The sequence below is a fragment of the Maylandia zebra genome, linkage group LG8, assembly GCF_041146795.1.
Source record: "Maylandia zebra isolate NMK-2024a linkage group LG8, Mzebra_GT3a, whole genome shotgun sequence".
In the NCBI taxonomy this organism is placed as follows: Eukaryota; Metazoa; Chordata; class Actinopteri; order Cichliformes; family Cichlidae; genus Maylandia; species Maylandia zebra.
In genome coordinates this window covers 24393078-24409943 of record NC_135174.1, presented here as the reverse complement: position 1 = coordinate 24409943, position 16866 = coordinate 24393078, and the positions used below count along the sequence as shown (strand labels likewise).

At 40.3% G+C, this 16866-nt stretch overlaps 1 protein-coding gene and 1 long non-coding RNA gene across 8 annotated transcripts in view; both read left to right on the top strand.

Annotated features, from left to right (window-relative positions):
* tanc2b (tetratricopeptide repeat, ankyrin repeat and coiled-coil containing 2b) overlaps positions 1-16866 on the top strand; it is a 174711-nt gene that overhangs the window by 46819 nt on the left and 111026 nt on the right. Inside the window, exon 1 of one of the 7 annotated variants that reach the window (XM_004556730.4) lies at positions 16011-16293. The exons of the other annotated variants lie outside the window; for them this stretch is intronic. The gene's annotated coding sequence lies outside the window, so the exon portion shown is untranslated. Of the gene's footprint in view, positions 1-16010; positions 16294-16866 lie in introns of those variants that run through there. 7 annotated transcript variants of the gene reach the window in all.
* Positions 5549-11297, top strand: LOC143419884 (uncharacterized). Its single transcript, XR_013099906.1, has 3 exons — positions 5549-5813; positions 8228-9055; positions 9396-11297. It is a non-coding gene; the product is annotated as an uncharacterized LOC143419884 (long non-coding RNA).

The window sequence follows — 16866 nt, the reverse complement described above, 5'->3', positions numbered from 1 at the left end:
TACCTGCTGATTCAGTGATTCCTATTGGGAAGCCTTTCCATATGTTGTATATAAAAAGAAAAACTGATTTGACTTTGTAGTCTGAAAAGTGAAGCCTCCAGTTTTTCTGAAGCTATCATTAGGCTCATTTGACCTCTGACCTCAGTAGATGCTTCGGATAAGTACATAGTTTCAGTCAATAGTTTCAAGTCACAGTGAATACAACATGAAGTTCGCCTTGCAAATTGTGGCCCCACAAGGAAGAAAATAAGCCATGTAGTGGGTCCAAGCTTTCTTTGATAAGTTGCTAACTTATGAACACGGTGTCTTCAGTTAGTCTGTCAAATCAACCTCACTTTTTGCATCTGGTTTCAGAAAACCAAGATGACAACAACCAAAATGCCAAAACTGGGGTCTCAAAACAGGACTTCACAAACTAATGGATGATGTCAAAGTGGCTATCAATTTTCTTCTCCGCAAGGCTTCAAGGTTCAAGTAGTTGAAAAACATACCTCCTCTCTGCTTTGCTTTCCGTGTGTTTATGTGTTAGGTTGAGAGGAGATCAAGCAGCTGTGCATCACTGAAGTACCCTCCAGTGTTTTGATATCAGTTGCTCTCGCTTTGCAGGGAATCTTCTCCTCCCAGCAATGCAGTGCGGTGCACTTCGTATAGTCTCTTCAACGGCAACATCTGTACTCTGAAACTTCCTACATTTTATAGCACGTATACACATCCTCTAATATACAGGTGTCTGCACTGACGCCGCTGCTGCTTGAATAATTTATTTTAACACATAATTTAAATGTTTTAAGCTGCTACATAACTTTCAAGGACATAAGGAGAGGTGGTAACACCCTTATCTGCCTACGACAGACAGGGAGCGCTTAAAACTTGTATTGTGTGGATGCGCTTCCTGCTGAAATTAGTCTCGTTTCAGATGGAAGATTGTGAAATAAGATGCTCGTCCTCTGTGTTTGATACGGTTTCAACGCGGCGTCTATCTTCAGGAATGCCAGAGCTCCGAAGGGGGAATAGACCCGTTAATCTGAAGGCAACACATGAGCCCACTGTCCCTTGATCTTCACTGCAGAAATAGTTTGAGCCCCAAGTTATTAAGCTGATGAATGGCAGTTTTTAAATTGAATAACACAGATAAGCTGCTCTGATTGCGATGAGGCTGAATTTCACAAATCTGTATCGTGACACACTCGGGGAATGGGGCATTATCTGTCAGGGAAACAACATTGTGTTTGCCTGTTTTGTCCTCAGACACTATCACATAAATGGTTGAATCAGTTTTCCAGCTCATTCTTCTCGGTCCAACCTCTCTGCGGTTAATCAGATGCCATTCAAGATCTGAAGCGAATGTTCACTTGAGCACACATAAGCTCACACCCCGAGATTCAGGCTTTTTAAACAAAAAGGACAAATGTCTCGGAGTTACGGCGGCAGCACTGTTTAGAAATCAGATACTAGGGTTTTCATTAAGACACTGAACAGACTGCATACACTGTGTGTATATAAGGCTTTCTTTGTGACACAGCGGCCCACTGTTACTGTAGCCAGCGGCTGTTTCATGTACAAGTGCACCCGCCTTGAAAGCCAAAAAGTGAACGAGATGGAAAATATCCCCTCGTGATCTTTGCCTCTTACGTTGTTCCTTTTAGAGTTTCTAGCTGGCATATGAACTCAAAAGGGAGGCATGTGGAGGAGTTTGTTTGATTTTTGTTTTGTAAGATTTTGACTGCCTTCCTCTTCTTGCCCCCATCGAGAAGGGGTGGAGAAGTGAGTCTACACTTGAAACAAAGTCAACAGCCTGACATTGCAATTACAGTTTATGGCACTGGCTGATTAGAAAATGAGAACTGGGGTTAAAAGGTTTGGGTGTCTGGACAGGGAGCTGTTGCATGACTAAGATAAGATAAGATAAGATAAGATAAGATAGAACTTTATTAATCCCTCGGGTGGGTTCCTCTGGGAAATTCGACTTCCAAAAAAAGCACAGCAACGACCAAAGTTACAGTTACAGAACTGTTATATATATATATACACACACACACACACACACACACACACACACACACACATATATAAATACAGAGACAAATATAAATAAAATATACAAAGGGGATAAATAGAATAAATAGGAATAAAAAAAAAAAAAAAAAAAAGAGTTTGAGTGTTGAGAAGATGGGCTGGAGCGTGGTATGGCAAATGTAGTTGCTCATGCTTTCTGCTATCAGAGTTAATACTGGATACATTTTCATCAAAATATTTATCTTATATTTACCTGAAAATGGTAGCTATATGGTTAAATAAAAAAATAAAAAAATAAATAAAAATAAAAAAATTACATACATACATACATATATAAACACCCAGCACGCCCCTGCGGGCGGTTTATCCTTCAAGCTCGGGTCCTCTACCAGAGGCCTGGGAGCTTGAGGGTCCTGCGCAGTATCTTAGCTGTTCCCAGGACTGCGCTCTTCTGGACAGAGATCTCCGATGTTGTTCCCGGGATCTGCTGGAGCCACTCGCCTATCTTGGGAGTCACCGCACCTAGTGCTCCGATTACCACGGGGACCACCGTTACCTTCACCCTCCACATCCTCTCGAGCTCTTCTCTGAGCCCTTGGTATTTCTCCAGCTTCTCGTGTTCCTTCTTCCTGATATTGCTGTCATTGGGAACCGCTACATCGATCACTACGGCCGTCTTCTTCTGTTTGTCTACCACCACTATGTCCGGTTGGTTAGCCACCACCATTTTGTCCGTCTGTATCTGGAAGTCCCACAGGATCTTAGCTCGGTCATTCTCCACCACCCTTGGGGGCATCTCCCATTTTGACCTCGGGACTTCCAGGTTATACTCGGCACAGATGTTGCTGTACACTATGCCGGCCACTTGGTTATGGCGTTCCATGTATGCCTTGCCTGCTAGCATCTTGCACCCTGCTGTTATGTGCTGGATTGTCTCTGGGGCATCTTTACACAGCCTGCACCTGGGGTCTTGCCTGGTGTGATAGACCCCAGCCTCTATGGATCTTGTGCTCAGAGCTTGTTCTTGTGCTGCCATGATTAGTGCCTCTGTGCTGTCTTTCAGTCCAGCTTTGTCCAGCCACTGGTAGGATTTCTGGATATCAGCCACCTCCTCTATCTGCCGGTGGTACATACCGTGCAGGGGCCTGTCCTTCCATGATGGTTCCTCGTCTCCCTCCTCTTTCTTGGGTTTCTGCTGCCTGAGGTATTCACTGAGCACTCGGTCAGTTGGGGCCATCTTCCCAATGTATTCTTGGATGTTCGTTGTCTCATCCTGGACTGTGGTGCTGACACTCACCAGTCCCCGGCCCCCTTCCTTCCGCTTAGCGTACAGCCTCAGGGTGCTGGACTTGGGGTGAAACCCTCCATGCATGGTAAGGAGCTTTCTTGTCTTTATGTCAGTGGCTTCTATCTCCTCCTTTGGCCAGCCTATTACCCCAGCAGGGTACCTGATCACGGGCAGGGCGTACGTGTTGATGGCCCGGATCTTGTTCTTACCATTCAGCTGACTCCTCAGGACTTGCCTGACCCTCTGCAGGTACTTGGTGGTTGCAGCTTTTCTAGCGGCCTCTTCATGGTTCCCATTCGCCTGCGGGATCCCCAAGTACTTGTAACTGTCCTCTATGTCTGCAATGTTGCCTTCTGGTAGTTCAATCAAATGGATGAGGGACCTATGGATATATATATATATATATATATATATATATATATATATATATATATATAAATAAATAAAGCTAAATGGATCCATTATGCTCACTTCTACCTCCATATTTGTATTTTTGGTCTGATTTTCAGTTTCTCTTGTGATATTTGGACGATAAGATCAGAAATTGGTGTAAACAACTTAAAAGCATGGCTCCATCCTGCCTTGCATCAACGGTTCAGGGTGGAGCTGGTAGATATTTTATTGCCACAGTTTGGGCCTCTTAATACCAAGTGAACATCACAGCCTACCCGAGTATGGTTGCTGATCTTGTCCATCCCTTTAGGTCCAATCTTTTGATGGCTGCTTCCAGCTATATCACAAAGCTCAAATCACCTCAAACTGGTGTCTTGAACATGACAGTGAGTTCACTGTACTCAAGGCCTCTCTGAGAAATGTTTCCAGCACCTTGTTGAATCTATTTAAGAAGGAATTAAGGAAGCTCTAAGGGCAAAAGGGGGTCCAACCTAGTACTAGAAAGTTGTAACTGAAAACAGTGCATATCACAGAAAATAAGGAAAAGCATAATGGATCCCTTTGGACCAAGGACGGGCTTTTAACCTTGTGATAGACCAGCAACCTGTTCAGGGTGTACCCCGCCTCACCTCCTGTGACAGCTGGGATAAGCTGCAGACCTCCAGCAATCCAATTTCTTAACCACTTATTCAATTCAGGAGAAGTGGTTAAGGAATCGTATTGATGGATGGATAATAGAGCCTCTTCAAACACATAGTACAGTAGCTAATGTGACACATTTTAATTCTTTTGCTCAGGTTACATTGTGGCTCCATTATTGTGGTCCAAACAAAGGGCAAATTAAATTTTTTCCCCCCTTTTTAGCTGTAATCTAGTTCATGTTCACACAGGCAGGCTCACCAAGAGCTTTAAGCATGAAGTCATACGGACTGACAGCTCACTGAAAGGCTGGTTTTATTGGTGTCACCTTGAATTTTCATCGTCACTAGATTCACGTGGGAAAATTAAACTTCAAAGTCTGGCAGCAAGTTATGCTACACTATTTGTCTTCTCTAAAATTCACAACTGAATGTACCTCATGACCATTTGTAAATATTACTCCCCTACTTTTCACCCTCTTTTCTCTCTTGTCCTCTCTGCTAAATTAGAACTGATTCATGTCTTTACTGACTTATTTTTATTTTTTGGCTCATCGGGCAGAATTGCAGAACTCATACCAAACCATAGCTAACAAATAGTATCATGTAAATAAAACAAGACATTGTTTCTACATCAAAAAAGGATCCTTTCATAGGATTTTATGATAGTTTAAATTTTAAATTGCGACTTTAAAACTGTCTTTCCCTTGAGAAGGCTTGCAGCTGAGGTGCTGTGCTTTCACACAAACACAACTGAACCATAGCAGAATCTGCTTTGGAAACACCCATCATCCACCTGTGTACTCCACATTGTAATTTGATTGACAGCTGCCATACTGGCCCAATTAGACCAGATTAATCAGGTAACTACACTGGAGTTTGATTGAACCACAGAGGTCCGTGTACAGTATACTGTTTTTGGTTTGTGCATCCACAGCGCTGTCCATTTGCATTGTGCACTGAGGCACCTTCAAGATTGATGGTTCTACATCTCGCTTGACTGATTCTAACTAACCTCTGTAAATTGGAGAAGACAGTCTCGTCGGAAACTCTTGCCAACCTGTTATTATTATACTTTTTTGTTTTTTGCTTTACAGAGAATAAATGAAGCAAGCTGTTATTGAAGAGAATCGAAAAAAATACTTACTTCTTGAAAATGGATACAGACTTAGTCACTTTTTTGTTTACAGTACGAATGGCACAAATGCTGCCATGTTTCCCTCCAGTTCCACTAACTCGACAAGTCTGAAGGCAGCAGGTGCTTGACAGGAATCAAATCAGTCCCCCTAATTACAGCATTCTAATTGATGGCTCATTTTCCACAGTGGTTGAGAAATCTAATTAGAGATCATCAGATCAGCAAACATGCTTTGAGCTCTACGGCACAAGCAAGGAGTGACACCACAGCCCGGCCTAATGCGGTGTAAATGCAGTTATTGCCAGTCTTTAGCAGCCGATAACAACCACGCCTGCACTGGGTAAGTCTTGTGAAATGACGGACGTTCTGTCATAGCTTTGACTTTTTTAAAAAATATCCCATGTAGGTTAGTTTAAAGCATTTAGACTATATTGTGCACACTTTTTAATATCTATAAATAAGTGCAGATGGTTGATCTGAATTAATAGAAACCTCCATGATAAAAGTAGACGTTTTCAATAATTGCACGACTTACTAAGTTGGCTTTTTATTCACCAATTTTCTACATGAATATGGTAAAAAATAGTCTAAAACCACCATGCTTTCTGGCCACGTTAAACTGTGACATTGATGGTACGGTTTTAATTGATGCTATGATTTTGTCCCCGTGTGTTCCTCTGCCCATTGATTATAAACTTTAATTACCCTAATTGAGATTTCCTGGTTGAAAAGATACATACCAAATTCTTATGAGCTTCTGGTTCATTTGCGCAGCTCCTAGCTGGCATTTCTGTGAATAAACTTAAAGATCTTGACAAATATAAGATGGGATATTATGGAATAGCCTTGGAAATAATCTAATATTGTTGATAAAAGAACAACTGCTATATCCATACTGGATAGTGAACCATTCATCACCATTTCATCCATTATTTACTACATTTTTTCTGTTTGCTGTAATTCAGATTTTATCTGCCGAGTAGTTGGTGTATTTTGAAATCTAATAAATGCACTGGAAATAAATGCATATGCAGATGTTGCATATTTACATATATATTGCTACTTACATGCAGAGCAAGCTATGGAATATCCAGTAAACATTAGTGACTGCACTGGCTGGGTAGAAATAAATCATTCCACAATGTAGAATATTATCGGGTAGATGTAAGAGGCGACAGGAAGGGCAGTGGCAGCCTAACATGAGCTGATTCTGGCTGATCTCCACAGAGCGACAGATTGGCACCTACTGCTCCGCAGAATGTCCCCTTCCTTCCTGTATTAATGAACCCAGGGAAACATGAATGGAGGGATTTCAGTGAACCACGTTCTGTTAACATGTGTGAACACGGTCCACCTGCAGAGGGATACCGTATGTAGACCTTCGTTTTCCCCATTCACAGCAGATTGTGAAATGTCACGGCTTCTGTGGTTATGTAATATGTTTTTGTCTTCAGTTCTGGTGATATTTGTGAAAATTACAATAGTTAAAGATATAGCGTGTAGCATTTTTCATGTATTGAAAGTTGGTTTTTAATGATTAAAAAACAAAAGACACTTCCCCTGATTCTTTAACAGCATAATAATGTATTTTTAAATATAAGGTTTCGTTTATTTTCAGGTCATTCCCTCATCTTTCTCTCTCCACCTTCGATGCTCTGTCCAGCATGAGCCTAAAATATATATTAAAGAAAAACAGTGGACAACAAAAGTACAGAGGATTTGACATTTAAGCTCACTCCTAAGTGTTGTCAGTGCTTTTCTTCTACTAGTAATCTTTAGCAGCCGATAAAGATTACTAGTAATTACTACTAATCATTAACAGAAAATCACAAACACTGGAACACAAAAGCCTTAAAAAAAATAAAAACAGCTGATCTGCCTTTAAATAGCATTTTGTTTATGACAATGTTCCCAAGGAATGAAGCTAAGCACTTTTGTAACAAGTAGTTGGTCCTCATAGCTACTGCTAATCATCAAAGTTAAAAAAAAACCAAAAAAAATCTCTAAAGTCTAATTTTGAAACCGCTTGCTCATTGGCTAACGACTTGTCAATGACAAGTTGTTAGCCAATGGGTAATTATCCATTATGAAAGAGAGTATGAGCAAGTTGTACAAAATACTTAATTAAACATAGTGTGATTTGAAACGAGTGATTGAACCCATAGATTCCACAGGAAATTGGCTATTTTCCTGTGGCTAGCTGTTCCAGATAGATAGTTTGGAATCACAGCTATCGCCATCTGGTGGCCTTTATGTAGAATCCATGTTCAAGGCACTTGACTAAGGGCTAAATGGACTTTTTGCAATTAAAACTGACTGGACTGATTAATCAGCTGCAGATTTTTCTATTTATTTTGCTTTTGTTTAATTCTGCTGCTCTCTGGCTAAACTCTGCATGTCTTAATTCTCTTTAAATGTGAACATTAACATGCTGTGTAAGCACAGACTGTAGCTGGTGAAGCAGACAATGAATATGTGAATCAATACGGTGCACAGCTGTTGCGAGAAGCTTTGACCTTTGGTTACAGAGAACAAATAGTCTGATGTCTACAATCTGCTTGAGCTTCTCTGCAACATGTCATTTAAGTTTCTTCTTTCAGCAGTTGACATTCTTAGGTGCCTTCATGCAGTATTGACTGCACAGTCTGTTCTAACTGTGAGATGCCATCTAAAAGTAGATATATGCACGTGCATAATTGGGTTTCTTTATCAGTGCTTGAGTCATCTTTCCTCAACTTTTCCTCTTCTTTCTAGAAATCTCATTATCATCTCTATCATCTGTTAGAGTACTCACTATGGAACTGGTCTGCAAAGGTTACGTGACGTGAACGTTCTTCCTTAAACAACAAAGAAAACAGGAGAAGCTGCTCCTCCAGTGGCGTCTGTGACGATACAACCAGTGTTGATCAGGTGGGCGTTTAGCCGCCCCGAAGCTGCCCACCTCATCAGGCACCTGTGGCCTCCTGACTGATGCCATGGTAACAAAGCTGCAGCAAAATGAAAGTGTGCTGAAGGTCAAAGACAATTCAGACTTGTAGATGGACTGTTGAGAGGGCGCGGGGCGGTAAGAGACTATGTGCCCGAAGTGTCATTCGTGCCGCTCTCCTGTCTTGTGGAGTGTGGGAGGCACTTATTGGCTCGTCATTATGGTTCAGCAGAGCCTCTTGATGCACATAAAGCCCTCGTCACAGCCACCCATACGCCTTCGCTGAGTGACCTCCTTTGCGTCCTTTAGGCTCAAGAATGTTACACCCTGAAACCTCTTATATAGTGGGAGTCATGTCATGACATCGGTTCAATCTGATCAAATGTACGACAGATGTACACATGAAATGTTCACGGCTGAAACATGCATTCATTTTTGAGTCTATCTCTGGTTAAACCCAAAATCTAAAGCCAAAATTTCATTGTTGACCTTAGTTTTCTTCATAATGAACATTCTCATATGTTGTGTTACAGTTTAAATAGCAAAATTGCACCATGTTACGTGTGATGTGGCGTGACAGAAACAAGCATTGGTTACCTGAACGATTGGTCTTTCTTGACACTTCACTGGAGAAAACTTCAAAAAGTGGATGTTGGGTGAGCTTTCAAGGGTCATATCACTATGTGGGATAGATAACTGCTCAAAACAAGAGCATATAAAAGGTCTCCTTTTCATTTTCACACAGGACTCATCTTTTAACTGTTATTCTTTCTGTATCAAAGTAATTTTCTATTGCAGCAAATTCTACTTGGTTGTCTCCTGTGAGAGCCAGTCATCATGTCGGGCTGCGTGTGGACAGTGAACTGGCATTTACAGAGCACTTTCCAGTCTTACAGATCACTTAAAGTGCTTTAGAGTACAAGAGAGATTTATACACATACAGTCCTTTTTTTCTGTACATTTAAAGCACTTTATCCATCTCTCATCCATGGCCAGGTTTGAATCACCAACATTTCAAGCCTAAGATGCAGGACATCTGGACAGTGGGAGAAAACCCATGCAGGCACCAGGAGCACGTCCTTCATCACAGGAAGGAACTAGCCAGGCTTTGATGGCTTTAATTAACTTTAATTACTTAACTTTTTATGTCCTCTTCCCTTGTAATGATAACTGTCACAATGGAGGTGTCATTGTTGCCACTTTTTTCATTATATTGGATTACAATGCATCAAATTTACTTGGAAATCTGGTTATCTGCTACCTATGGAGCACAGATATTGTCAATAAAATCCATTCTGTTCCTACTGTGACACATCCAAACATCTACAGTGAGAAATCTGTTTTTGTTTTTTTTGTCTTTCACCACATACTCCTTTAGAATAAGCTATAAAGACAGTTATTGCTATTGCTAACTGCTGAAATAAAACAAAACACACACACAATACAGTGAAGTGGATTCTGTGCTATAACAGGCAATACTCACTGTTGCCAATGGTACTCAACTCCACATTGTTCCCTTTGTATCACCATCGTCGCAATAGTGAAGCACATCCTCTTATGGCTTTTTACTTTAGTACTCTCTGATGTGTAAAAGATGGCATGAATCATGCATCTGATTGTCAAGCCACCAGTCTGGCTTCCACACTCAGCAGGTCTGGCTTGATTGCCTTCATGAATCTATATTAAAGGCCTGATGTGTGGTTGAAACCAGTATGTTATGTGGCGGACTGTCCTCCGCAGGGTCTTGAACTCCTCACGATGACATTGTCAGTTCCGACGGCCGTTCTCTGGCTATTTTGAGTAAAATCACATGCTGTGCTGCAGTACAGTGACATTTAAATGGAGACAAGCACAAGAGACTGGCTGTGCCTCTCTCTCATGTAGCTCTTTTGTAAGGGAAGCTGTATATTTCAGATCAGTAGGGAGTGGGCAGCATAATGCGTGGGTCTAACCTCTCCTCCGTCTCTGATCACAACGTCAATATCAGTAAATGGATGCGTGCATTTCTCTTCCCTTTCCTCGGGCTTTTTTTTTTTCATTTTCCTGCTATCCCTGTATGGCCTTTTCCTCTTTTTTTCCCCCTTTGTAGACGTACACAGTAGAAACCTGTTTAACCAAGAAAAAAACTAAATAATGATGGTATATTGTAATATTAGAGCAGGTGGCCCGTCTTTCCATTGGCGACATTATTCTGAATCTGGATCAGTGTCGTTTCTCTTACCTCATGTGTTCATGTTCATAGCTTGTTTAAGGGGACATATAAGTGGCTGTGGAGTAACTGACATTTAGCAGCTGGTATCCTTCCTAAAAAAGTCAAACAAGGAGTTGTGTCAGACGCTTTATGTTCAGGGAAACCAACAGGGATGTAAATGTGGCAAGATCATTTATGCACCATATTAGCTATGTTTGGATTAATAGCTTAATTTACTTGAGTATGTTAAAGGAGTAAGAAGAACAATTTTGAGGGAATCATGAGCATAAAAGTAAAAAATCTATATTGGGCAAATAATATGGTGCCACTGAAATGGATGTAGTTAATGTCTTTGACTGGATAATTTAGGACAGCAACTGCCATAACTGTAATAACTATTTTTTTTAAATCAGTTAGTCTAACAATGCACAGGTTTTTTTGTTTTGTTTTTTTATAAAATCATTCTTTTAAATTGTCTAATCAACAGAATTGCAACCACAATTTGTACTATAATATTGAAATGTATTGTTTTTAATTTAATGTTACTGTTGTGCAAGAAACAAGGAATACAAAGGAATAAAAGGCAGCTGACACTTTTGATTAAAAAATGAATGAGGAAAATAAATAAAAGCTTGAAAGCACTCTAAAAGCACTTGTATCCCTGCCTCTGCTGGGCTATGCATGGGGAGCCCCAGTAGCATAATGGTGAGGGCATATAACAGAAATCCAAAACATCCTTAGTTCACTCATGAACTGCATTTTTTTCCCTTTTTCTCCCCTCCTGCTATCAGAAAATGAAATAAACATCAAACAAGGCTTACCACATAACATTTTATGTAGTGTATATATATTATTTTTGTTCCCCTCAGTTCCAGTGGTGGATGCTCATAATAAGGATTGGTTAAAAATGAATTAGTTAGCGTAGCATATGTGCAGATAATCCTACTGAGCCAAAAGCTCAGGTGTCCGATTGCTCTAAATGCCCTGTTTCTAACGGTTTCTCCTGTTCTGTTGATGTTGATGAAGGTGGGTAGTCCTAATATGGTCATCTCAGGCACACAGCTGTGCATGTTGCAGCCCCTCCCACCTGCAGTGCAAACCTTTTCTCTGTGAGGGGCAGCCAATTAGAAGAAAATTGTATGAAAGAGAAGAAGGGAAGGGGCCCAGTATAAAAGATGGCTTATGGCTTATGCACAGATGCTCTAGTAGAGGCAAAGAAAAAATGTATAGAGACAGAGCTTAGCATAATGGAGCCTCTTTGTCTCTCTAAGCTTATCAATTTTGTTTGCTTGCTAACTCAAATTCCTGCCTATATTTCAGTTTAATTCAGTTTTATTTACACAGCACTTATTCCCAATAAATCCCCTGAAGATGCTTTATATTGAAAGAGAAAGACAATGTAATACGCTTCGCAATGGTAGGAAGGAAGAACGCCCCATTACCAGGAAGTAGTGATCTGCTGTGACCAGTTAGAGTTTTAGGCTTTATTATTTTTGCAGCAGTCAGTAAATCCCATGAAATCCATTCCTGCCTTGTATGTTGAGTCTGCATTTGTGTCAAATCTATTTTACTGACAAAAGCCATGACAGCTTATTGATTATATTTACTGGATATCTTTAAAATCTAGTAACAAGTTTCCAGAATATTCAGTGGAACAAAAAAGGGAATTTAAACATAACCTAATCAGCAGAGAAAGTAGCATTTGTGTCTATATATACACTCAAATTCATGAAACGGTACAGAAAAAAAGAGCAGGCTGGAGTGAATACTATTATCTAGAAGCTCCTGCTATGCCTCAATACACAAGAAAATGTTAAGAATTTTCACAAAGGCATCTTTCAGCTGTACCTCCCTGATGGGTATTGAGCGCTCTGCTGTATTGTATCTCTGTAATACTGGAGCTTTTAAGACATCACCTATATCCATGCTGCGCCTGTCTACAAAGGAAGTGCATGTAGTCTAGAAAAAGTCTCTTCTGTGCGACTAAAATAATAGAAATCGAAGAAGCAATTTGAGAACCAATGTATCACATATGGATTTGGGAGAAAACACATGTACTAGATAGTGGAGCATAAGCCTCCCACCTTTCAGTTTTCTCTTGTTGCTTTTGTAAGATGCCACTGAAAGGAATTTTAAAAATGGATACATCCCATCCTGTTTTTCCACCTTCACTAGCTGTGTAACTAAAAATGTGAGAAAAGTATTTCACATTTGTGAAAAACCTTAAATAATTGAATTATTTTGTGTAGGCATGTTTTTCTGCCACCCATGATAGAAAAGATGCTTACAAAAGATAATCAGAACTTTATTCTATTTAAATCCCATTTCCATGTGAACAAGATCAAATAATGTGATTACCAAAATGTTATATTAATATTAACACTAAAAATTGACTGACGCTGCAGCTCCTTTCCCTTCAGCTCATTTTTTAACACCTTCAGATTTACTGTTGTCAGTTCTCACAGCTTTCATAGTATTGTTTCCAGCTGTTTTCACTCCCCAAAAATCAGTGCTAAACCCATAGACTGTATATTAAAGATGGACGCAGCTCCATGATGTCACTTACTGCTTTTTGTGCTGTGGTTTTGAAGCCTTGGGTTTCATTACTAGGGTCTTAGCCTCTTTTGATATTTAATTAAAAAGTGATGGTGATGGATGAAAGCATAAACCCCTGGGATTGTCAGCTAATGCTAACAGTAGCTTGCTAGCTTTGCCTGCTAGGTGCATTAGTTAGGGGGGGATAAACAGGCTTAAAAACCGAATTGGGTAATTTTTTAATTTACTTTTAATCTATTAATAATTTAAATACATTTTTTATTATTTAACTATTACATTCAATATCAAATTATAATCACATTTTCTGCAGGAAATTAATTTTTTCAGTTATCTGCATTATGAGTAGACACAGAAAAGCCAGACCTGCCTTTTCATGTGCTTGACCTCTTCATGTGAGAGACGGACAGAATTGGCACAAAAATCTATCTATGATGCTAACACGTAGCTGGCAGCAATTCATCCCTAGACCCTGAGAGTGGATACCTCAGTACCAGCTGAGGTTTGGGTTGGGGTTAGAGCTTACTCCAGCTGTCATATGGCAAGAAGGGGGATACGCCCTGGAAAAGTCACCAGCATCTCAGGGCTAATACAAATACACAAGGGTTCACACCTAAGGCCACTTTAGAATCACAAAGGAATGAATTTCTCTTTTGCTAACCACTGCACCGCCATGCTATGGTTAGGATGTTCCTGTAAAGTGTTGTGTTGACTGCTTTTCATCAACTTTGATGAACATGTGGAAATCTGCAGGCATGTGAAAAGTTCAGCATCATGCTTTTAACTCATTATTGGGAAGCAAAGAAGTAATGCAACGAGTAGTGTAACGAATTACTTTCTCCGGAGAGTATTTTGTAATACATTACTTAAATGGACCGTATCTGTCACTCAAAGCAGCTACACCCCCAAAATGATGTTTTATAGTAAAATGTACCTCCTGTAGTTGTCACAAAGGGTGAAAATGGCTACAGACACCATACAGTTTAACATTGGAAGTAGGGCTGCTCGATTATGGCAAAAATGATAATCACGATTATTTTCACTGAAATTGAGATCTCGATTATTTGACGATATTTATTTAACCCTTTAAGACCTACTATAGAACCAAGTCCGCCAGAGCTTATATTATTTTTTTACATGTTGTAGTGCCATTTGTGGGAGCATTTCAAGTTGCTATACAACTGTTATAGCCCATATTTTAATAATATGTATGCATTAAGTCCATAGTAACTACATTAATTGCAAAAAAGTGCAATAAACTACAAAAAAATTGAAAATTGTTTTTGTTTTTTAACATATATTTCTACTTGGAGAAATTTAAGAGGTTTATCCCTCAAAACTTTAAATACAAAAAAGTTGCAAAAAATAGTTTACAACAACAGGAAATTTATTCAGTGTCTTCATAGTTTTATTTTGGAGATACAGCAATTTTTATATACTGCAGGAAAAACAAAAACAATCCTATGATGCAAATTTGCAAAGAAAACAGCAGGTGCATCAAAATAAACTATTTCCAGCAGTGCAATTCGAGTTCTAAGCATCCCAGAAACTATTCAGAAAAGTCAAACATGACCAGTATAGGCTTTTAAGGCCTACAAGTAAAAAAAACTACATTTTCCGCGAAAATGACATCACTTCCGGTTTCGGGCAGGAAATGGCGGACATGTGATAGTTAGCGGTGATGTCTGTTTCAATGTGCGAAGTGTTACGAACAGCTGATCGGATCGGCAAAGCGTGTTTCTGGAATATTATGTTTTTGTTCCTGCAAGTGCTTTTTATGCAATTTATGTGGAAGGAAACCGTGACCGAGGACAAGCTGATGGCATAAGATGTAAGTTTCATATGCAAAACAAATTATTGCGCTAGCTTACACAGTTCAGGTTCTACAGGGATTTAAAAATAGTTACACAAAACAGAGCGTGCTGCTCTGACCGGCTCTAAAGGGTTAACAATAACAATGTATTGAATAATGACTTTAAAAAATAATATAAAATAGTGTGCAACACCACTGAAGTTTTTTTTTTTTTTTTTTTTAACCTCTCTTTTCAACCAACGGCAGTCACTCTCCAAATAACTTCTGCTTAGCTTTCCGAGCTTCCCTCGGGTCCTCTTAATCAGCGGTCTCAACCTTTTTTGCGCCACGGACTGGTTTATGCCCGACAATATTTTCACGGACCGGCCTTTAAGGTGTCGCGGATAAATGAGGGAGGGGCTAATAATCGGCTCAGTCATTTTTAATGATCGTTGAAAGCCCAGATCGTAATCGTGATTAAAATTCGATTAATTGAGCAGCCCTAATTGGAAGCTATGAGGGTTGTTTGGAGTTTGCCTCAAGTGGTCATTTGGGGAACTGCAGTTTTGACACTAATGTATCAGCATCAGTTTTCAGTTTTAAAGGTTGCTGCTTGGTTGCGGCTAGTGTACGCCAACTCGTTATCACCTACAAAAAAAGACAGGCGACTTGGTAATCAATATTCTGGTGCAGTCGTGGCAGATAGAATCAGATAATTCTCAGACTTAATGGACCCACAAAAGGCAGCTTGTGTGTTCTGCCTCTTATTAGACAAAAATAATAGTTCAAGTAGGCATACAGTTAGTACCCTTTAAAGTGAATCTGATAATAATTAATGACTGAGCTGAACAGAAAAGGTTAGTTTTGAAAATGACTGGTTTTTTAAGAGTTAAGTCATTTTACCGCGGCTGAATAAGAGAGAGAAGGAGGATGGGGAGAGTTATCGCTGCCAGAAAGCGAGAAGAGGAGGAGCAGGAGGAAGAGGAGGAGGAGAGGAGAGCATGAGAGTGAGAGAGAGTTGCCTGTTTGCTTGTGTTCGTGGGTATGCGAATGTGTGAGCGTGTGCATGCGCGCCTCAGTGAGTGTATGCGTGCTGACACCTGGCGCTCGCATCACATTGTGGAGAGCTCTCTGCCTGTCTGGGCTGTTCTTTACCTCTCTCTCGCTCCCTCTTTTCCCTTTTATTCCCTCCCTCTATCTTTTGTCCTCTTCTCTTTGCCTTCTTTCTTTCCTGTATTTTTTTTCACCTCACTGTGCCTTTTATTATCTCCTCTCTCTCTCTTTTTTTTGTTTAAGCTCTCTCTTACTATGGTGCAGGATTTTTATTGCCTAGGCAGACGGGGGAACAACTGACAAAGGTGAGTCGGATGAATCGGAAGAGACGGATGGTTATATTGAATAAATGTGGGGATTTCTGAATTCCACTTTGAATTTGGGGAGCGGTAGAAACATGCTTTGGTAAGAGCCACTATTCATCAAGGCTGATTTGTTAATTGTTTCGCAAGGTTTTTGTTGTTTCACGGTGCAAGTCTGAGCAGCTCTTGATCTCAGGAAGCCAGTGTGTAGGTGTCTCAATGTGTACTTTGGGAGGTGAAGGGTTCAAGTGTGTGATTTAAGAGCAGCATTGAGTGTCTGTTTTTTGACTGGTGTTGGCAGCATGTGTCAAACCCACTCTGAAACTGATTTGTTTGCTCTATTGTGGCTGCTGTGCAGGGTGTCACCTTGACCCAGGCTTCCATGGCAGTCCGTGTCTTGCCGGCATCGTGCCACACCTTAGCCGCGACAGTGTGCGTGTGTGTGAGGGAGACTGTGTGCTGTTCATAGATACATGAATACAGAGTGAAATCGCTGGAGAGGCCAAGGTGTCTGATAGGTGGCTGTAAAAAGAGAACATACTGTGTCTTAATGGGAATTCAGTGTGGTGTTTCAGC